The following is a 23,518-nucleotide window of genomic DNA, read 5'->3' on the forward strand; positions in this document are numbered from 1 at the left end:
CGTGGTGACTTCCTAAGAAGATCACGCACTTCTCTTTGTCTCTTCTCTGATAATGGGTCTCTCCTGATCAGCCTATCTGCCTACCCATCCGCTTCCTTAGGCTCCCAAAATCATCTGCTCTGCTCTCCTCCCGGGTCTCTTTCCCTAATACCAAATCACATTTCTGATAGGAACGCCCCTTGGGACGCCCCTCACGTGGTACATCTTTGCGCGGCAAACTCCATGATGGTACTCTTGAAGACCCTCGTTATAGTTGACCTTGGTTCCCAGGCTTCTTCTTCCAGTGCGCTGATACCCCCTGAAATTCCTGGAAACTCCTACAGGCCTGCGCAAGGCGCCACTGAACAAAGTCCCTTTCATTCTAGCTGATTAGGACCCTCGCACCTGCATACAGCTCATCCTGCAGTGGGCCTCAAATTCCAGACTCCACCATATCTTTAGTCATAAAACACTCTCAAAGCTCTGTGCTGGACACCTCTCGACCTCTTCCCTAACGAGCACATGACAATTTAAACTACATGACATTATCGGCTCTGGCCTACTTGATTTACATGCAGCAGGTCCCTGCACTCTTAAAACGTTAACTTGATTTAAACAGCAAACATTCTTAACTAGCATACGTTTCTAAAATAACACATCTATAAAGCATATACTTTTAACCCTAAGTTCAATAGTACATTTGGAAGAACCATGTCAACCTTATCTCACATTAATTTTAGCAGCACGTTCAGGTTTGCCGTGAATTGCCCTAAGGCCTACACATAATACTGGATTTTCAAAGTTACATTTAATTCGGACATGATTCTTTTAACATGAGAACATGAGGTTTTCACATATATTCCAACATTTCTACATTAATCTCACACCGTTATAATTATAGTTACTCTACTTAACATTCTATACATTTCACTACTGAATATAAAACACTCGTGTGCAAAACATGTTTAAACTAACTACGTGCTTGTAAATATGGCGTACTTATACATTTTTTCAAACTTGTGCTCTCTCACTATCATTAATGTAGGGAGACCAGAGGGCTTGGACGCTGTCCATCATACAGAATTCTTTTTTTTTCTAATCTGGAGTGCCTTTTCTATGTCTACACTATTAATATATTCACCAATAAGGTTGGCACATTGAGCGTGTAGGTTTTAACGGCTCAGCAGTGAGCTTTCATGTTGCCTGCTGCAACTAAGCTTGCTACCCACTTGTTTCTCCTTGGTTTTTTTCTGGAGCGCAGATTAAGCATATTATGGTCTCCTCTTATTATTTCGATATTTCAGCGCTCACACTTGTAAGAATCATGGAAGGGTGCTTGTGTCAAAAGGAGACCGGAAGCTTTGAAGCTCAGGTCGTTCTGAATGCTCTTATCTGCAATCATTCGTCATATTTATACGCCACCATTATATATACCGGAACCTGTCCCTTTGCACTTTTTTCCCAACACAAGGTTTTTGCTCTCTACACACACACACCTGGCGAATAGGCTCGATCTCTGCTTCGCTGCAGCACTCGGGAAGGATGAGAAACGGGCAGCCGCGGTCGGTTGGGGAGTACCTGCCGGGCGGTGACGTGGGGAGGGTGAGGGGCAGGGTGGGGGTTAGTAATGTATGGATAATGGAGGTTTGCAGGTAAGTAAACATTTAAATAAATCAAACAAATATCGTTGCACGCACTGCATTGCATTTGGGGATGCAGTGCGCGCAACGAAATTTGTTTGATTTATTTAAATGTTTACTTACCTGCAAACCTCCATTATCCATACATTACTAACCCCCACCCTGCCCCTCCCCCTCTCCACGTCACTGCCCCGGCAGGTACTCCCCTACCGACCGCGGCTGGAAATGGGGCTGGAAAGACGCAAGCAAAACTAGCTACAAAGGATGGATCAGCTGGGTCACACATCTCAGAGCAGCGGACAACATTGCTCTACAGTACTCACCCTAGAAAGCATCCTCGAAGGGGGATGTTGGAAGCTCTGGACACTTATCTAGACTCTTATGAACCGCCATGGACAGTTGGTGTGCACAATCATTGTACCGGCCCTCAACCCCTAAGTGGGGTTCCCCAACATATCGCAGGCGGGCTCGCATGCGACTCAAGCAACCTGAGAGTCTGTCAGACGTAATGTAGTATGTACAGCTGATGGCAATGTAATGTTAAGCGACCGTACCTCTCTCTATATGCCTGTCCCATCCCTCTTTTGGTTCACCACTAATTTCTCTGTCCTTTCCTCCTTACCTCTCTTTCTCTCTCAAAACACAAGCAGTAGGCGCTAGCTATATTTGTACCAGTGTACCAAGGACTACTACCATTCGTGGCTAACCCTGCAACAGTGGTTGTGATTGTATTCTGTATATAAAAATACAAATAACAAAATAAAAAAACATTGTGCTGTTCTCATGCAGTGACTACATTATCAGAGCAATTATGATGGTACTATGAGGCACGGGATTTGCTTTGACCAATGCTCCAGTGTTGTTCGCTGATGCTCTTCCTATTTATGCACAAACGGATCACCCATTAAGGGGCTGAGGGGCACAGTCATATGATAACATGCAACAAAAGTTTCAACCATGTTTCTGTGGAGAGGCTGATTAGCTATTTATGTGCGGAGAGAATAATTTGTTATGTGTCGGAAGCTTGCTCTGTATAGAGTGGACAAAAACGAGGTACACTGTGCAAGAAGTCCGGGCAACGCATATTGGTTTACAAAGGGAAAATGATAATGCTAAAGGCTCTCTTTTGTGGTAGTGTGGGCCACCAGTTTAGGCTTATCAGGGGATAGTGTTAAGAATGTATTGCACAAAACAGACTCTTTCAGTGAGACACAATAAAGAAAACTGACAACAATGTATAAAAAATAACACAGGTTTTTATGTGAACTTAGACACCAAGATCATCGTAATCAAGTAAGTGCTTTTCGAGATAGTGATTTTTCAAGATTTAGAAAATGCAGCGTATTGTACCTTAAAAGAAGTAATGTTACACTATGGGGAAAAACATAAACAGTATTCGTTCACTTGGCAACAACTTACAGGACTGTTCTTCTGAGCATAAGGAAAGCATGGAGGCAATGCCAAAGGCAGCACCAACAGGTCACCTCAGTTCGTTCTGGGGCGTCCGGGTGCAGAGGTGCTATTTGGCATTGTTTAAGTCAATGGGGAACAGCAATGGGGAACAGCACCTGTCAAAAGAGGCTGTATGTCTATGTAGATTTCTTGTAAAGTGCAATTGTTACTCCAAGGAGTGTCCTGGCACTACTGAAGAAAGAGCAATCAAGAGGGAAAAAGGAGGTAAGAACTTAGGTACTGGGAAAGAGCCAGGTCTTAAGTCTCATCCGAAACATTGGTGTTGAATCATCTGAGTGTCAATGGTTATTTGTTCCTGAGAGAAGGGCCCAGGAAGGAGAGAGTTCTACCCCCTGACCTTGCCTTCCTGACCTGCGGAACTTTGGCAAGACAGAGATTTGCATTCTATCTTGCAGACAGCCCGGGCCAGTTCCATGGAGCGCTTTCTGGGTAACAAGCAATGTCTTAAAAAGGATCCTCTTCCTCACCGGGTCCAGTGAAGACTCTGAAGAAGACATGTAGCATAGAGGTTATGGGGGAGTCTGGAAATTGATCAAGCTGCTGCATTCTGGACCAACTGCAGGATATCAATCAGATATTTGGGCAGGCCTGTGGGCAGTTTGTTCCCATAGTCCAGCCGTGATGTAATCAAGGCTTGAATCACTTGTTGTCTAGCCGTAAAGGACAGGAGATACGGGAACTTCCACAGCAAGAGAAGTAGGGCAAAACAAGTACCCACCACCGAAAAAGCAGTTGTCTATCAAATTTGAAACCCAAGTTTTACAAGGCCAGATTTTGGGTCAGCGGGTTGGGGGTGGGGGGAGTGCATCTTATGGCCAAAAGTTCATTCAGGGACAGCCACCTAAACACCGTCGTGAGACAGTTGCGGATTTTGTTACCTTGGAATGCCTTGCTATTCTTCCAGGAGAAAAGCAGTTGGGTGTCATCCGCATATGACAGGATTTTAGCCCCTGAAGATTCTGCCATGGTAGCCAAGGGGGTGACATAAACATTAAATAGAGTCATACACAGGGCTGAGCAAAGTGGCACTCCGGCCCTTAGTTTATTGGCAGAAAAAGGCTGGCACCACACCTCTTGTCTGCTCTCCACCAGAAAATATGCCTGCCACTTCTAGACCTCCTAATTCCCACTGAGTGTAGACGGGCTAAAAGGATGTGGCGAGAGATCATATTGAACGCAGCCGATAGATCTAACAGAACCAGCAGTGCCCTGTCACCCACTTCCAGGCTGAGTAGGATTGAATTGACTACCTCCAACAGAGCTGTCTCAATAATATAGTTAGGGAGAAACCCTGATTGATTAGCATGTAGCAGGTCACTGCTTTCTAGGTAAGAGGATATCTGTTGATTAACATGTTTCTCTAACACTTTTGAAAAAGCTGGGAGGAGAGAGATTGATCTATAATTGGTCGTATCAGTGGGGTCTACCTGAGTTGTTTTAGAAGCGGTACAATTTTCGCCTGTTTCCATTCTGTTTGGCACAGTAGTTCAAAAGAGGGAGGTGTTAAGTAGCTGATTCACCAACGAGTTAATAGACTCTGCCCAGCGAGATAGAATGAAGGAGGGACCTGGCTCTGAGGGCGAACCTGATTTGAAATGACTTAGAGCTAGAAGTGAGTATTCCATGGGAATGGGAGGAAAAGAATCAAGGAAGCTAGCTTTATCTTTAGTGCTAGAGACTGATGGATCAAGATCTAGACAAAACACCACCATATTCTTGTTCTCGATGTGGGCTGCTACCTCTGTGCTATGGTCCATAGTTCCACTTCCAGCTCCAAGAGGCAGGAGAAGCCTTGGAGAGCAGCTATTTTCTCATGAAAGAAGAGAGCGAGTTATTTACACCATTCCTGGGAGGGCAATTTATTGTTAGAACATACTTCTGGTGAGGTAAAAGACTTAACAATTTTAAAGATTTCCCTGGAACGGTGTCTCGTATTTAAGATTTGGACCTCAAAATAGATTTTGCTATTGATTTCTTTATGATAATTCCCTAGCTCTGCTTTGTATTCTCTTTTTGCTTTTGGGCAGTAGATCAGCTCCCATTGCCTCTCTTTACTTTTACATTCTAACTTTGTTATTTCAAGGGAATGAAAGTACCAAGGATTGGATGATTTTGTACGGCGCTTCTGCATCCTTCTTTCTAGAGCTAAAGCTAGGATCGATTACTCAATCTAGCTATCTATCAAGCTAACTTTCTCATCAACTTTGCCGGAAAGAAAGGGTTTACCCTCATCCTGCCTACTGCAGAGAGCTTCAGGTTGAATTTTATGAAAGGCTCTTACTGTACAGAATAAGTTGCCTTTATTAACAGGATGGCCTCTGAGCTTTGCCAATCTGAACCTGAGCATGTCGTGGTCTGACCAGAGCAGAGCGTTAGGAATGTCAACTTCAAGAGGTAGAGAAGTGAAGATTAGGTCCAATGTATGGCTGGCGAGATGCATGGGGCAAAATTTGTTTGGGTAAGGACCATAGCAGCCAAATTCTCCAGCAGTAATGAAGGTTCTCTCGTGTTTTCACATTCCATGTGTAAATTGAAATCTCCCAGTAGGATGCAATGCGCATATCTGAGAGCTATAGGTGTCAGAACAACACATAGAGAGGATATGTACCCTCCTGTAGGACCAGGAGACCTGTATATAAGTGCCCCAGATACAGATTGCTTAAATAAAATGTTAAAAGTGTTTTTATTGATGTAGAATGTTTTACTTCCATGCATTTAATATATCGGCATTTTGGTCTAGATCACTTTTATAGCACATCAATAATCAATTAACATAATTCTTCTCTGTGTAGCTGTCGGATCAGTTGCTACCTATCAACGCCAATTACTAGGACACTGGTTCAGCAGCTGTCATCATGGGTGACTCCAGAAATGAAACAAAGTGGCTCAAGCTAGTGAGTTTAAGAGTTGACATTGTCAAGCTATAACAATTCCATGAATGGATCAACCCTTAACTTCATATGTTTTTTTATGCTCAAATGGTACATTTACAAAGTGTATGGTAATTGTGTTATATTTTATTCCGAACAATGTCAATCAAAGTATTGTGTGGCACTTTAGACACAAACCTTTTTTTAATGTACTGCAGCTGTATAAATCTTCTTCTTTGAGGAACTGGCCTGATTGCGCTGATCAATGATGCTGAGCCAAGTATAAGCGGACGATTGCGAGCAGACCAAGGATAGAATCTCTAGGCTTCCTCCAAGCAGCTACCTTAGAGACCAACACTGCTTAAAAGAAAAGCAGGAGGCAGAGAAGGAACTGGTTGAGGGGAAAGAATACCTGGAAAAGAATGAGGACATGTTTGTGTCCACACAAAGTTCTTCAAACAGACCACTTCAGGAGTAGGCAAACATTTGCCTTCAAAATCAAGTGTGAAGAACAGATGGTAGAGGGCCTAATTGTTGCTGCTAGGATGTCCACTGATGGCATCAGTGTAGATCTTCACAAGGTGAACACCAGGGAATGTTGTATGACAGAAGCACACAGGAGAGAGGCATATACAGAGGAGTACACCGTGCTAAGTCATACGTGCAGATAAAATGATGATCATTTAAATACAATTTTTGAGATCCAAGGCAAGTGAAGACAGGGCCTAACAGGTATCTTATAATTAAGGCTTCCGTTGTTCTGTTTAAAGGAATTTTTGCATATAAATACTGATGGAAAAATATTTTTGTTTCATCTGTATTTATAAATAGAAATGGAAAAATGCCAATAAGTATGTTTACCTTTGCTGCTGTCTGCAAGGAGAAGATGAGCCTGTACCAGAGCAAGTCGGGGAGAGGGCTTATCAAATTTCAGCTGACATCAAGGGCCATCAGGCCTCCTATTGTTTAAGTATCCTGGCTGGGAGCTATAGGGCGTGAGGGCCAGTCAGGAGGAAGACGCATCCCTATAAGCAATTGAGAGAAAACAATTGCGCACAGCTTATCACTTCACAGGTACTTAACAGAGGCCTCCATTTGGCTTAGTTCAGTCATTGGAGCCAAGGAATGTTAGATATGTTGGTTTGTCCAAGTAGTTACACAAATAACAATGTAAATTCTTCTATTGTGTTTTATTTCCTTCTATACCCCTGTAGCCCTACTCATCATAATGCGAGGTGTCAGAGCACCTTGACAATAAATCAAATGTGTGTAAATCAAGGTATATGATGTGTTGCATAAGACAATGAGGGTTACATTAGAAGGACTGCAATGTATTAACTGCAAGTAACAAAAGGATCTTTGTTAAAAGCAGTAACCCTTTTCCCATCTACATAAATCTATCTAAACCAATAACAAACAAGTGTGTATTACTGATTGAAATAAATGTGGACAAATACTAGCTGCACCTTCTGGTTTAGCTTGCAACAAAATAAAATGTGGATAAATACAGGTAAAATTATCAACAAATAAATATGATAAATACAGATGGAAATGCTAAAAAAATAACTACCATAAAACTGGGAGCCCTACTTATAATTATTCCCTTACAATGCCAAGCTTAAGATCAATTTTATCAGAAAAAAAATATAACTTAATCAACAAATGGATTATATATTGACCAAGATGAAAGCAGGGGTGTGGGGCATTATGCATACAGCTGCTTGGTTAGTTACAAATACAGAGATATGTCAGACCAAACTCAAAAGAGAAGACATTTGACTTAACAGTCTCTACAATGTGTGTGTTCTATGGTGGCAGTGTGGGTTTTGGTGCCGTGCTAGAAAGAGAAGTCGATGTTGTGGCAGGTGGTGGATATTTACAACAAGGGGTGGTGATGGACAGAGTCTCTGAATTAAGCAGAATACTCTCACCCAGTCAAGAGATCAGGGCTAGATCCAACACCGTTTTTTAGCTCATTGCACCATCCCAGTTTCAGAACCTGGCTGTATGCAAATTAGTCTGTCCCTGGCCCAGTGCATCATGGGAACAGGGCAGACCAGACTACAAAAGCCAATTCTTACACTGGGAAGGAAACAAGCTTCCGGGGACCGGTTTCTGGCATTTCAGCCGTCTTCGGCCCGGCTTGCTTGAATCCTGATGGTGCAATGAGCAAGGGACTCACATCTGAGTATACCCTTCCACGCTTAGGGTGGACAAAAATATTTACAACAAGGGGTGGTGATGGACAGAGTCTCTGAATTAAGCAGAATACTCTCACCCAGTCAAGATGGTGGATGGCACAACATAAAAAGGCTTTACATTTTTAGAAACACATTCTGAAATATAGAATTAGGCTTCAGCAACCCAAGCCAAGCCAACAAACTTGCACTGGCCCAATACCATAAAAACATTAAAACTTCTCGTAGAACCCACATAGCTCAGCAACTTGAACAGGCAGGGAATGCCCCCAAAACTCTTTATCAGATTTTTAAAATATTCACCAATCCCAAGGCATGAAATAATGAAGAAACACCCTCTCAAGCCCTATGTGACAAACTAGCAATACACTTTTCCCAGAAAATTGAATAAATTTACAATAAAATCACTTCAGCCAGAAGTCCTCAGATTGACTTCTCGGCAAACCACCCTGCGATAACAGATAATGCACAGGTTAGATACATTCATGGCATTAAGCCCGAGGATGTAGAGTTGCTACTAAAAACTATAAAAACAGGCTCCCCACTGGACATCATTCAGCCAAGACCACCACACTGCTTGCCAAACAACTGGCTGCCCCTATTTGTTGAATCTGGAATTGTTCTATAGGAAAAGGGTCTCCTCCCCTCCGAATAAAAAGTAGCACAAATAATCCCCATACACAAAAATCTTAAAACCCCTATGGAGGTTTTATCCAATTATCGACCCATTTTATTGCTTCCTATCCTGCTCGAGGTACTAGAAAACATATAAAAAAACATCGGTCTGATTTTGTCGAAGCTTCAAACTGTCTTGATCCATCTCCGTCAGGCTTCTGACCCAGGCATAGTCCGGAGTCTACTTTGATTGAGGTTACTGACAACAATAGAATGTCCCTGGACAACAAACAAGCGGTGCTTCTGGTGTTGTTTGACTTATCGGCAGCCTTCAATACGATCTCCCACCAGATTCTGCTCAGGAGACTTGGGAAAATTGGCCTCCAAGGGAGCACTGTGAAATGGATGACGAGTTTTCTGTCTGACAGAACTCAAAACATCGATCTTGGCCCTTTCCGTTCAAACCCTACCAAACTGCCTATGGGAGTACTGCAGGGCTCCTGTTTGAGCCCCACTTTATTTAACATCTATGTTTCTCCCTTAGCCGGATTACTAAGGAATTTAGAAATTGTTCCTAGTCTTATGTTAAAGATACTCAGCTCCTACTTGGAAAAATCCAAATGCCCAGTCTACTTTTCCAGGGGGTATGAAGACCATCGCTGGCTGGATGCAAAACAACTTCCTCCAGCTTAATGCAGGGAAAACTGAGATCATGCTGCTTGGAGAGGCATTGTCGAAGTGGTCCCCTAGGTGGTGTCCAGAGGAAATGGGCATTGTTCTGACTCCAAAACTAGTGCTTAAATATCTGGGTGTCCGTCTGGACCAGAAACTGATAATGTAGGAGCACGTTACATCTACTGTTGGGTCATGTTTTCATGTGCTTGGTCTTCTTCGGAAGGTATTTCCCTTTTTGCCTCTAACTCGTGCAAAAACTCTTATCCAGGCATTAGTGTTAAGCCACCTGGACTATTGCAATGCCCTGCTGATTTCAGCAAATGAAGCATCCTTAAAAAGGCTGCAAGTAGCCCAGAACGCTGCAGCTCACCTAGTATCCAATGTCACCCCTTGGACAGCCTCCCTCCCCCTTCTGCAACAACTACATAGACTCCTGGTGTGGATGCGGATTAGGTTCAATATCTGTTGCATTGTGCACAAATCTCTGAATAGCAAAGGTCCCAGTTACTTAGCCACATTTATCAAATCTCTCCTTGCTGTTCCTCACTAAAACAAATCGCACTTAGGTGGTAAAACTTTCTCCCTCCTGGCCCCATTGTTTTGGAACGTACTTCCTGTCCACGTGCGACAATGTTCAGATCACCTACAGTTTAGAAGGCTCCTCAAAACCTTACTGTTCTAATCCATCTCTTTTCTGTGGCTGGCAGTAGCAATCCAACAGCGTGGAGATACCCTTTGAGGTTATGATTCAGGCGCTTTAGAAATAAATAAATCAAATCAAATCAAATGATAGAAATCCCTCATAGTGTAGTAGTGACATTGGTAGTATAATAACATACCAGTGTGTGCGGATGGGTTGAGTTGGGACAGCTGCCCTGTATGTTGCCCTGCTGCACTTGTAAATACTCAAGCCCCAGTTGAAGCAACTAATTTAATTGAAAGAGTGACTATATGAAAATTGTGTGAATAACACATATGTAATCATAACATTGGGGAGTGTTCAGGGTAGGTGTTAACCCCTTCCATGCTCATGACGAGCTCAGCTCTTCATGCAGCACAGTGCTCGTGTGCTTATGACGAGCTGAGCTCGTCATGATCACACCCGTTTTTATTGCTGTCCAGCACAGCAGGGGAAACTCTCAAGCAGCGATGAGGTTAAAGGGTGTTATTGAGGGGTATGAATGTGATGTGTGCCTTACAATGAAGGTATGGAGGGAGGACATATGGGTGAGTCATTTTAGGTTTGCTCTTAATGAGAGAGAGAGAGGGGGTTAAAATCTTACTGCGCACAAAAGAAGCAGCTCATAGAGCATAGAGGGGTGCATTGTAGAAAGGACAACCTTCTCTAGTGGAAGAGATGGAGAAAGGATCCATGTACCCCTCCAGGAAGAGCTTTTGCCAGCTGAATTCTGGGGAACATCTCCATCACCCGACTCCACTCATCTTGCCACTTCTTCTTAACATCCCCCAATGTGTGTGCCTCCTACCCCAATACATATACAATCTGTAATCTCCTGCAATAAAAATGCCTTCTGTGTTCCACTGAGAAAGAACGGAGGCATCCCATGTACATGGTGTAATTTTTTTACCAAAAATTCAACTACAAGAGCTATCTCCTTGTCAGTATAGTTTCAAAATGATGTTCTGCATTCTGCAGAAGAATGTGATTGCTGCAGAAGAGGAAAAAAGAAGCACCTATCGTGCTGACAGCATTTATTAGGGGTAAGTGAAACTTGTGGAGATCACTCACAGAACACCGCTGAGTTACCTAAAAACTCTATGACATTCCACGGAGTCCCACGAGCGGCCGACTACAGGTATGTTGCGGTGCTCATGTGGATTTTTAGTGCCGGGAGCTTGTCCCGGGGGTAAAATCAGCTTAATGGCATCATGTGGCGCTCCAAATAGCACTGCTTCCTTCTGCACCTAGAGTAGATTTTCTACTCGAGTACAGCTTTCTCAAAGCGAGCGGCAGCTTCTCACTGCGAGCAGTAGCGACCTGCCACAACTGTCAGTGTTGAGAAATATCGCCGGAAAGCGGTCTAGCCCTCGATTGTCGTGCTCGCCAACTTAACATTAGCGGGCTGCATGTAAGAAAAAACTCTGCCACGTGGCAGTTGGTGGGGTTATACCGGAATGCCACACTCAAAGCAGAGTGCTGCGTGGACAAAACTCTGCAAACTATGCCAAAGGAGCAGAGTTTAGTCCCCACCCCTAGTATTAATGCTGTTGATAGCAATGAGTGTAAGGTTTTTTTGTTTGAAATTTGTTTATTGAGGTTTTTTCATTAGCAATGGGTGTAAGGTTGGTGTGTTTTGGCTCAGATGTATGTAATTCAATTTCTCCCTCATATGCGAAGACCTCATTCCTGCATACAAAGGTCTCTGGTCCAGTTGCAGAGATCTCTGCCCCAATTGAGGAGGTCTCTGTAGAGTATGTGGCATGTAAAATACAGGTGTAAAACTACTAGTAGTAACTTTATGGTCATAAATTACATTTATGCAAACCCCATCCCCTAAGCAGAGAGGTGTACATTTATAACTAGGAGTATCTATACACTCTGAAATGTTGAATAGCACAAAATAGCAAAGTTACTCCTAGATTGAAGAGTCATTTTACACATGAGTAAATCTACACATATAAATGTACCTTTGTTAATAGGGCCCATAGTATGCCCCTTTACTAGGAGAAAGTTATTGATCACCAAGAAGCTGCCACCAGACCGGATCTTAAAGGTGTCTGAAACAAGGCAGACAATTAAAAGTCCAGTCATGTCCAGGCTATTTCCGTGGTAAAAGTTAAAGATTTTAGTTAAGTTTCCTGTACTCTTGCTTGCTTTTATGTAGGGAACAGTGAAAGTTAGAGAGGTTCCTAAGTGTGAGAAGCCATTTTGATTACCTTGGTTGTCACCATTGAAACTAGTTTTGACGTGAAAGTGGGTGGGTGGTCTACATTTTCAGGCAAGTGCAGAGTCGAACATGGCTGCATAAAGTTGAATAAACAAGCCTAGACAGCCGTAAGAGCAAAGGAAGAGGACCTCCAACATCCCTAGAACCCATACTTTTCAGTTCAATCCTCATGGCACTCCTCTAGTCCAAGGCTCTCCATTCCAGATCCATTCCATGACACACCTCGGATGCACAGTAAATCTTTCAGCCATTACGGAGCACCACCTCCAGATACTGCCCCCAGAGAGGTGAGCTGGCCATTCATCACCACCACCTCTTCCCAGGCCTTCAAAACTGACCTTAAAGTTCTCCTCCTTCAAAGACACTTCCAAATGTAATTCACGCCCTCTCTATTATCTGAAGGAAGTCCTTCCATTATAGGAAATTCTGTTCTCCATGACTATAGAAGTGCCTTCCCAGTGTGTTCTTGTGGTTTGAGGGTCTGTCATTTATTGCAGTATTATACTTCTACTTGTATTGTGTACTCTTTTGTAACATGCACAAGTCACTTTTCCTCTTGTAATGTATCGTTTGCTACCTCTTGTATTTTGTTTGCTTCTGATAGATGCGCATTTGCCACCATTACCTCATGTAACGTAACGTTTGTTCCTGTGTTTTGAGTATCTGCCATTTATTGCAGTATTATACCTCTACTTGTACTTTGTATGCTTTTGTAACATGCACACATGTCATTTTTTTCCTCGTTTCAAAGACTCCCTCAAGGCTATTGCGAGTCCCCCAGTGTGTTTAACAGAGTTGTCAAGGACAATTTATCGAATTTCCAATGTGACAGCACTTTGCTGCAATATGTCGATGACATACTCCTCTGCAGCGTAACAGAGCAAGAGTGCAGAAAAGATACGATTGCTCTGCTTACAACATTGGCACATAGAGGATACAAAGTAGACAAGCAAAAATTGCAATACTGTCAGGAAGAAGTACAGTACTTAGGTCAAATGATTTCAGCATCAGGAAGAAGAGTTACGCCAGGAAGAGTGGAAGCAATAAGAAAGACTCCAGAACCACAGACAGTCAAAGACATGCAAAAGTTCCTAGGACTAGTGAACTATGTCAGACAGTGGGACTTTGAATATTCTACTATAACTGCACCACTCCTGAAAGCTGTCAAAACGGCTAAAGACAGGCATAACAAGATTGACTGGACACCTGAAATGACATCTGCCTTTGTGAAGTTAAAAGATGAGATTACAAATGCACCAGTGTTAGGCTCTCCTGACTGCACAAAATAATTTTATCTGTTCACGCACTGTAATGGACAGGTCATGACAGCAGTCCTCACCCAGAAATACCCCATGGGTCCCAAACCAATTGCATACTTCAGTGGCATGCTAGATTCTGTGATGAAAGGCCACTATCCTTGTGAACACGCTCTCTCAACAGCAGCATTTGCTGTTGAGAAAAGTACCCCCATAGTCATGGGCTCCCCTCTGACGCTGTACACTGAACATGCTGTCTTTGCAATAATACAGAAAGCTAAAACTACTCTTACCACTCAAAGAGTGTCAGGATATGAAGTCATACTGTCACTACCATCCTTGAAGGTTGTAAAATGTCACACTGTAAACCCAGCCACGTTCTTTGCCCACCCGATTGCAACAGCTGATGATGACACCCATGATTGTGCCACATACTGTTCAGATGAGTCAGGTACAGCAAAGGAAGACCCAATACTAGACAGTATGATCTACTTTGTTGATGGTTCTTCCACTATTGACCAAGAGACAGGGATAAGACACACCGGAGCAGCTGTAGTCAGAGCACAACAGAATAAATCCTCAGACACTCTGGACATTGTACAGCAGATTACATTGCCACCCCATTACTCAGCCCAGGCAGAAGAATTGGTTGCATTAATAGCAGCCCTGAAGCATGGAGCCGATGAAAGAATTACTGTGTACTCTGATTCAGCATATGTGACCACCACGACTCATTCAAGCATACTGAGGTGGAAAAGGCGCGGTTTTCTTAAAACAGATGGCACGCCAGTAATGCACAAACAGTTACTTGAAGAATTAATTGATTCTCTGACACTGCCAGCAGAAGTAGCAGTAGTGAAATGTGCAGCACACACAAATGGCCAGGATTTTGTTTCCAGAGGAAATGCAATGGCAGATTGGGCTGCTAAGGCAGCAGCGGAAGGGCCGAGTTGTACACTATCACCATCCCCGTCACAGACTGATTGCACCCCTATTTTGCTTGCCAAAGATACACACTCAATAGTACAGGAAGATATACAAAATGAAGTTGAGGACCCAAGTAAGTCACCACTCCCAGGTACACCTGATCCAACACTTCCATACACCATTGATGACAAACAGCAATATGACATTATTACACAGTTGCACCTCAGAGAGATACAAGAAAGTGCCCCACCTGAAGAAAAAGAGCTATGGAAGAAGAGGGGAGTACAACAGGATGCTTCAGATTTCATTTACAGACAGACAATCCGACCCGGACTGGCAGGTGTGGTGGCCTGCGGACATGTCTCCTCCGAGGCAGTCATCTCAGCTAGCGAAGAATCTGGGGGTCAAAATTGACAACAGCTTGACCTTAAGATCTCAGATTCTCGCCCTTACGGGCACTTGCTTTGGACTTCTCCGCATGCTTCGGAAGTTTTTTCCGTTGCTTTCCGAGGATCACAGGAGGATTACGGTGCAGGCCTTGATTGGTTCAAGATTGGACTACGCTAACATCTTATATCTTGGCCTGCCCAAATACCTCCTGCAACGGATGCAGGTGGTCCAGAATGCGGCGGCGCGTGCCATCTTTGGTCTGCACAGGCGAGTTCATTTTCCGGCCTGTTGCAGTCGCTTCACTGGCTGCCTATCCGACAGCGGATAGTCTTCAAAACTCTGACCCTCGCGCATAAGGCCTTCTATTCTACTGGGGCATAATACCTGCAGAGGAGGTTCCTGCCATACCGTCCTTCTCGATCTCTGAGATCAGAGTCGAAGCTTCTCGCCATTGTTCCTCGTGTGAAGAGGGCCCGCCTGGGAGGTCGCTCTTTTATGCTCCGGGCTCCTCAGCTTTGGAACTCTCTGCCCCACTCGCTACGTAGCTATCCTAACCTGCTATCTTTTAGGAAGGGCTTGAAAACCTGGCTTTTTGCCTCTTAGATTTTATCTTCTTCGTTCCCTTCTTTTTATTGTGTTGTGTTTGCCAGGATGTTAATAAAGCGCCGGGACACTCTTTTGAGTAGCCGTGCGCTATAAAAGCCATAAAATAACATAACATAACATAACATAACAATGATAGGAAAGCCTGTCATGCCACAAGCCCTTCTGCAAATAGCACTCACCCAGCTGCACCTTCCTACACATGTCCCTCGTGATATCATGTCCACTACTTTGCAGACAGAGTGGTTTATCCCAAATGCATACGAGTATATACAACTCTTTGTCCATCAGTGCCTCACTTGTCAACAGTATTCCCCTAGCCCAGCTATGAAAACAGTTGCATCAACAATACCAAGGCCCAAGGGTCCTTTTAGAGAGCTCCACATTGACTATGTTGACATGCTTGACAGATGCCAGAATTATAGATACCTCATAGTGGTAGTGTGTCCTTTTTCCCGGTGGATTGAAGCTGGACCATGTGTCCATTGTGACGCTAAGGCCGCAGCCACCTTCCTGCTTCCTGAGGTCATATGTCGCTGGGGAATACCAGATTCTATTCGCAGTGACAATGGCAGCCATTTTTCAAACCCCATTTTTGACACAATTGCAACAATGCTAGGATTAAAACATAAGTTGACTTCAGCCTATCACCCCCAAAGCAATGGCATCTGTGAACGCCTCAACGGACTGCTCAAAGCCAAGATCAGTAAAATAAGTGCCACAATTGGGAAAAATGGCATTATTGCCTTCCCATCGCTCTGTTTTCACTCAGGAACAGTCCCAGTTCTGATCACCACCTTACACCTCACCAGCTTGTCACTGGCAGATCAATGAATATGGTTGTTCCTTCCACCAGACCTAAAGTAGACAATGAAGCATCTTCAGAAATTGTAAAAGCTGAATTATTTGATTACTTGTGTGCCCTAACCCGTGCTGCCAGGTTTCTTTCCATTCAGATATCGAAGACAAAGAGCAAGATCGGCACCAATTCTGATGAACTTTTGCCTATCCACCCTGGAACACAGATCTTCATAAAGAAGCACTTACGGAAGTGGAGAGACCCTAAATACGAAGGACCATTCCAAGTCATTGACTCTTCACCCACTGCTGTCCGAATAGCTGAACGCAAAGCATGGGTTCATCTCAACCACGTGAGGATCCATCCAGCACCATCAGAGACTTGAACTTTAACAGAAAGGAGGGCATATTATTTCCTATGACGATCCAAGACCGTGAATATGGAGATCGAATGAGGGTCTACGGAATAAAAGACAATAACAGACCAACGCCTCCTACCAAGATTTCAGTCAAAAAGATATGTACAGCTACTCTTATATTGTTTGCTGTACTTGTTGTTTCAATGGCTGTATTCCACTGGTTCACAGTACAATCAGAGAGAGAGAGAGCTATATCTAGCAATCTTATGCCTACCACCTTAGTAGGGTATCACATACCCAAATCGCTTCCTGGTAACATACTAAATGAGGAATGCACCAGCAATGGCTGCACCACCCCTGTATCCACCTTGACACCTTCCACACCCCTTGCAGACACCACCGAGTGGGACAGGGTACTTGACATCACTGTGAATGCCCCAGGGAAAGATGTCCCTAGACGTTTCCGTCAGCATAAAAGGAGTATCAGGTATAAAATGGGTAGCAATAAAACACCAAGGATATATACAAAACGTACCCAACGTAAGGAGGAACACACTGTACACGTTTCAGACTGGGTTAGTGATCTCCAGGACACAGTTGTGTACACATTTGAACAGCACTCTATACCCGATTTCTACTCCCAGCGCCCCAGTGTGTCAGTGAAGGACTATGGTATTCACAACGCCTTGTTAGATAACATGTGGTATAGAGACATGAGGGAGGTGGGAAGAAAAGCTACGAATGACTCCTGCTTTGTGTGCTCACACATTCCACACGCTGTAGGTGCAGATAAACTGCCCTTCCCCAAAGAGATTCCACCGCCCACTGCCAAATGTCTCCTACACCTGTTCCTTTGCCGTATACATGGTCAGATTCAGCTCCAGTCAGCAAAGATAAATAAGGCATATGTCAACGCCTCAGAGTGGGATAACAAGTATGTTACATTCACTGTCGTTTCTGATCCAGTAGAATTTAACAAGAGAATGGAGGTTTACCATGATATGGGAGTGTCTGCTGACATAAAGCAGGTTTGGGAGTATCAGTTTAAAACACTAGGATACTTCACTTTCCCAACACCCCCATCAAAATGCCACACACCTGAATATGAATGAGTCAACCACACACATAACACATGCCCTTGCCAGTGGAGACCAATTTTGCGTCTGAGGGCCAATATATATTTTAACAGCAAATGGAATGGCCCACATGACTTGGTATGCAAGGCAGCCTCCTTAGGTAGCCCGGTTGTAGGTCAGGAACATGAACATCATACCAATGAGACTATTGGGAGGGAGTGTGCTGAGATATGGGCACAAGATACTAGAAGATACACTCTCAATGAAGGTACAAAGTACAAACCAAAAAGAGCATACAAGCTAAAGTCTCCTCTCCTTTGTTTCCTAGATAACGGAACAGTACCTGTGGGTCGAAACACAAATTGCAGTCACACAATTTTTAATTTTGACCTTCAGTACGGCACCTCCAGTCTCATGGACATTTACTGGGCCTGCGGCGAGCACATCTATCTGCAGCTGCCCCCCCAATGGCAAAGACTTTGTTCCATCGTGACGATGCATGAACTGCATCTTGTCATCCCAGCAGCGAACATTTCCCACATCCATGCACACCCAATGGCAGATGACGTTACCCTGCTTCACCACCGGAAGAGAGAAGTCATGAAATACTTCTCAGATGGCCCATTTCATAAAATACCACAGGATTTCAGACTCTTCAACGATGCCGAACTTTTCTTTGGGGGAGTTATTCCCATGTTCCAGACTAAAGCCAATGCTCGCTGGCTACAAGTAACCAGATATGAACTGATGCAGCTTGTTAACAACACCCGGGATGGGTTCAACGCCGTGAAAGAAGAACTTCGACCCCTGAGACTTATGGTACTAGAGCACAGATACGTTCTAGATCAGCTAACAGCAATGAATGGTGGTGTGTGCGCCAAGGTGGGAAAGAGGTCCTGCTGTACTTTCATTTTAGCGAATGATGCCGACAACGGAACACTTACAAAGGCCATTGAGGATTTGGACAGTCTGGGGAAAGAAATGCATGAGGAAGGAGGTGCTCAAGCGGATGTCTTAAGTAACTGGTTCAATTTGGACTGGATGCCTTCATGGCTGTCCGCAGTACTCAAATTTTTAATGCCAATTTTTTGTGTGCTGTTATTGTTGTGTTTTGGAACACAGGTACTCATACATATACAGGAATTCGCAGAGAGAAGGGAGATGATGGAGAGGCGACCGTGATGAGTATAGTGGAGGTGACAATTCCTGACTCCCGCCCATTACCAGATGTTCCTATGAATAGTCAGTACCAGGCCCAGGTGCATGAAGTTCCACCACTTTTGTCACAAGGTGGCTTGATACATCCCTATGAGACAATGTGTGATACATTAGGGAAACCCAGTGCGGATTTGGAAAAAATACAGGACAAATGCCCAGAGGAGCCACCTCTTTATAAATCGCCCTGGCCACTTCCCCCATCTCCAGCTAAGTATGCAGTTCGTATGATGTTTAATGATGTTTGATTGGTTCAAATATGAACCAGAGGGGGGAATGACAGAGGGAGATAATTTTACTGCATAAGTTATCCTAGGACACTCTTATCACTTAGCTAGCATGAACCCCTGTAGCATGAACCCCTGTGTAGGCCCTACTGTTGTCCTGCTATAGGCCTCAGTTAAATTGGCCAGAGCGCTGCCATTTTCCCTCAGCTTAAGCAGAAGCAGAAAGCAGGTCTGATCCATGCTTCACTCAGCTCCACTTGTCTGCGTGGCTTCGCACTCCTTCATTAGGCCCCCACACTACTGTATGCTAGGTTCACTAACGATAAAGTTCAAGTTCCTTCTTAATCTTGCAACACACCCCAGGCCCCCACCTGAAAGCTGTGAACGGAGAAAGAGGAAGTTCCCACCACAGCTGAAGCTAGTCCGATAAATGAGGATAAATGTGGCAAATCAGTATCACAGACTGGCACATAAACGCATGAATAGAATCCTTCACAGTACTAATAACACATTTGTGTTGTGTATGATATATTAATGACAAACCTCCAGTCAAAATGCCAGGAACTTAGTCTAGACTGGCGTACGTGACACACAATTACGAGAAGGGGCCACATTAACACTTATGATGGGAAGGTACCAGGCAGGGGCGTAAGAGACGATTGAGGGATATGTGATACGAGGTAGCGTGATATGACGTGATTATAGTCTCACGCTTTGGACATTATAAAAAGGAGACCCGCAAGAATATCGGCGGGCAACTCCTCGTCTGTTTGTAGGTATTCAGGCAGAGAGTTGTCTCCAAGGGCCCTTGATCAAATGTTCATATTTTATATGTATATATTTTACTTGTATTTTATCTGTGTAACTGCTTTCCAACAAGACATTTTATATCTGCATATGTTCTTTGTAACTTGTTTATACATTTAGCTTTTATATTGTGATACTAGGACATCTCACTAAGTATAGAGTTGTGAGCGTACCTGATAATATTAATAATAATTTGTACTTTGCATTCTGAATGTATTAGCAGGATTCTCTCTTATAAGCAGCAAATGTGAGTATTTTTCTATGTAACTAGCACAACCGTGTTTATTCAAACTGCCTTAAAGCTCACAAGTGTACTTACAGCAAAGCCTCTCTCTCATAGCAGCTGTAAACAGCACTGTGCATATCAAACTGCTATTATTGAATATTTCCAGAAGCTGTGTCTTCTAATAAAACTTGTACAACTTTCGGAAACAGTCTCCAAGGCTCATATATCCACTTTTTCCTGTTTTTAGAGCAAGCGTTCCAGGACTACCCCGGTGCAAATTAAGGAGTCTCATTTCCCTTAGTTCTCTCTCACGGTCTCCCCAGCGTGGCTTCCGAGCTGCTGCGCCAAGCCCCCTGACCCCTCCTGCCCACAATTAATTTTCCCTCCGACATCCTCTTGTAACGTATAGTTTGCTACCTCTTGTTTTTTTGTTTGCTCTTGATACATGCACAATTGTCACTATTGCCTCTTGGAACGTAACATTTGCTTTTGTAACATGCTCACTTGTAATTTTCTCCTCATGTATCATTACTGTTCCTATTGTGAAGCGCTCTGACACCTTCGGGTAAAGTCCGCGCTATATAAAAACGCATGAAATAAAATAAATAAAAAAATCGCTCAAGAAAGGTTGTGTGCCTCTGCACAGCACTGCAATGCACAGCCAACTGCACCACAGAGGAGGCTTCTCGGAGCCGACCTAGGAAATCGCTGGAACCAAAGAACATCTAATGCTACAGAAACAAAACTCTGGCAAATAGCTCTGAAATGATTACAGAAATAAAAAAAAAATGAAATACCACAGACAAATCTAATGATCTGAACAGGGGGAAAACAAGAAAGAGTCAGACACCACGGGAAAGGTTTTTCGTAAACAGACATTTTTCATTGAACTGACTAACCAGAAGGGGCCCAATTTATGAGAAATGACGCATCGCGTGAAAGCAGCGATGCGTCACTTTTCAGTGCGCACTCCTTGCAACATACCTGATGCATCATATTTACTGTATGACGCATCATGTCGCAAGGAGTTACAGATACGTCAGTATTTCTGACATATCTGTATGGCGCAAAAGTGACACATTGCTGGAGTGTGTCACAAAAGTGACGCAACTCCAGCAATGCGTCCTTTCACATGGGGCAAGCCCCATGTGAAATGGCCTGCGTCAGTCTTAAGCCTGCTGTGAGGCAGGCGTAAGATTTTGACGCAACGGCATCCTAGAAGTGACGCAGTGAAATCTCATAGATTTCACTGCGTCACTTCTACTAGGCTTTTTGCGGGGGAACGCCCCCCCTGCATACATTATACCTGACGCAGGTATAATGTAGCGCAGGGGTTTACAAAGTGACGCATCTGCTTAGATGCGTCACTTTGTAAATAGTGCGCAACAGGAGGCATGTTTTAAGCCACCAATGCGGCACAAAAAAGGAATCGGAAGCGCAAAACTGACGCAAGGCCTCATAAATGAGGCCCAAGGTATTTATAACATGCTGTGCGCAATGCAATAACAATGCAAGAAACTTTGAATACTATACAAGTGAAACAAATCAATATACTTGAAAGCATACTAAATACCTCATATATTCTTAATCATCCATGTCACCACACCAAACCTGAAATTGATATTAATGCCTGTAAAGACCATGAAGGAATGTAGAGGCACCAAGGCTACCCTTCCTGAGACAGACTTCTGCTGTTCCACATGGACCATGGTCAGCATCCTGCCTCAAAGAGATTTTACCTGCTCTTCATCCACCACATTGTAAACATCTTGGAGGCATCAGTATTAAATCAATCTGCCCCCTACTCCACAAAGCCTGTAGTTATCAGTTTCTCCTTAAATAATCTGCTTTTGATACAATGGTCTTTGACTATGATGCAGTACTTTGCATTGTCGACATTTCTCGTGCAAACTCAAGTACAGGCTCCACTGAACCGGATGGACTTTTATATCTGACCGAGACTTCCTCAACAATCAATACATTTCAGTAACATTAAGCACATTAGGCCTCACAAAGACAATAGAAAATATTAGATTTGTAAACCTGAAAGGCTTATTTTAAGATTGGAAGTGTTACAAATGCAAATCATTCAATTAGTTTGTATTCAGCAGCCAATACATAAATGTATTAATCATTATAATTCAAAGAAATTCAAAATCATGAATACAAAAACAAACTATTATAAAGTTGTCATAAACAAATAAAAGCAGGCAACTTTTCCCATGAAGGAAAAACCTTACTGAGCTAAGCTAGAAAATGTCAGAAAAGTTGGTGAGGAATCAGGAAGATGGTGTCAGCATGAAAAGCCTTTAAAAGGCAGTATCTATGACTCATTCATTCATTCATTATTAACTTTGTTCGGTTATTATAACAAGAAAAATAACAATAAAGTGCAGTTGATAAAACACAATCACATTATACAAAAGACAAAAATCGCATTATAGATCAGATAAAAATTCCATAAAAATGACAGATTTGTTTCATGTTACAATAGATTTCCTAAATCTATAAACAGCTTTTAAAAAGACGGTGACAGAGGCAACAGTAAACATATTATCCAGCTTCTGGATAGTCAAAAATGCGGGGCAACATTGTCTTAATTCCATACCTTTTAACAATGGGACTATCCCTCTTTTCCTAGGTATTGTGTAAAATTTACAAAAGAACAAGATATGAATAGACGACTGGCTCGACAGGTCGTCACAAGGACATTTACAGAGTGACCTAGTCCAGTCGTTTACCTTAGGAAAACTTAAAAGTCTGTGCATAATGTTTAATCTAAAACGGGTTAATAAAAACCTTTCAAAGTCCGTCATGGAAAGCATAAGATAAGGCTGTATTTTATCAGTAATCAATGTAAGATGATCGGCCACCACAGCAGTTTTTGTCATTTCATTAGTTATTCTAAGATCATTCAGGTGTGCCAAACAGCGATTTTTGAGGACCTTTCTAGGAACCTGGCACATCAATGGAGGATCACTAAAGTAATACTGGTGACCAATTAGTATTAAAAACGTTTTTACATATTGTAACCATCTTATTTTATTAGCCTTGTCAGACCTCATAGCATCCTTTAAAACAGAGCGATTAAAAGCACATTCATCGGTTGTCCAAACCCTGTGCCACGGGAGAACTGGTTGAATTTTAATTATATCTTCTATGTACGGTAAACCAAGTTCAGCATGGCATATGAATGTGGAAACACTAGAACTGCTAAGAGGTACCTCAAGAAGATATTTTCCGCCATCTATAATGTAGTCACATTTGAGTACCCC

The sequence above is a fragment of the Lissotriton helveticus genome, chromosome 4_2 (genome assembly GCF_964261635.1).
Source record: "Lissotriton helveticus chromosome 4_2, aLisHel1.1, whole genome shotgun sequence".
NCBI lineage: Eukaryota > Metazoa > Chordata > Amphibia > Caudata > Salamandridae > Lissotriton > Lissotriton helveticus.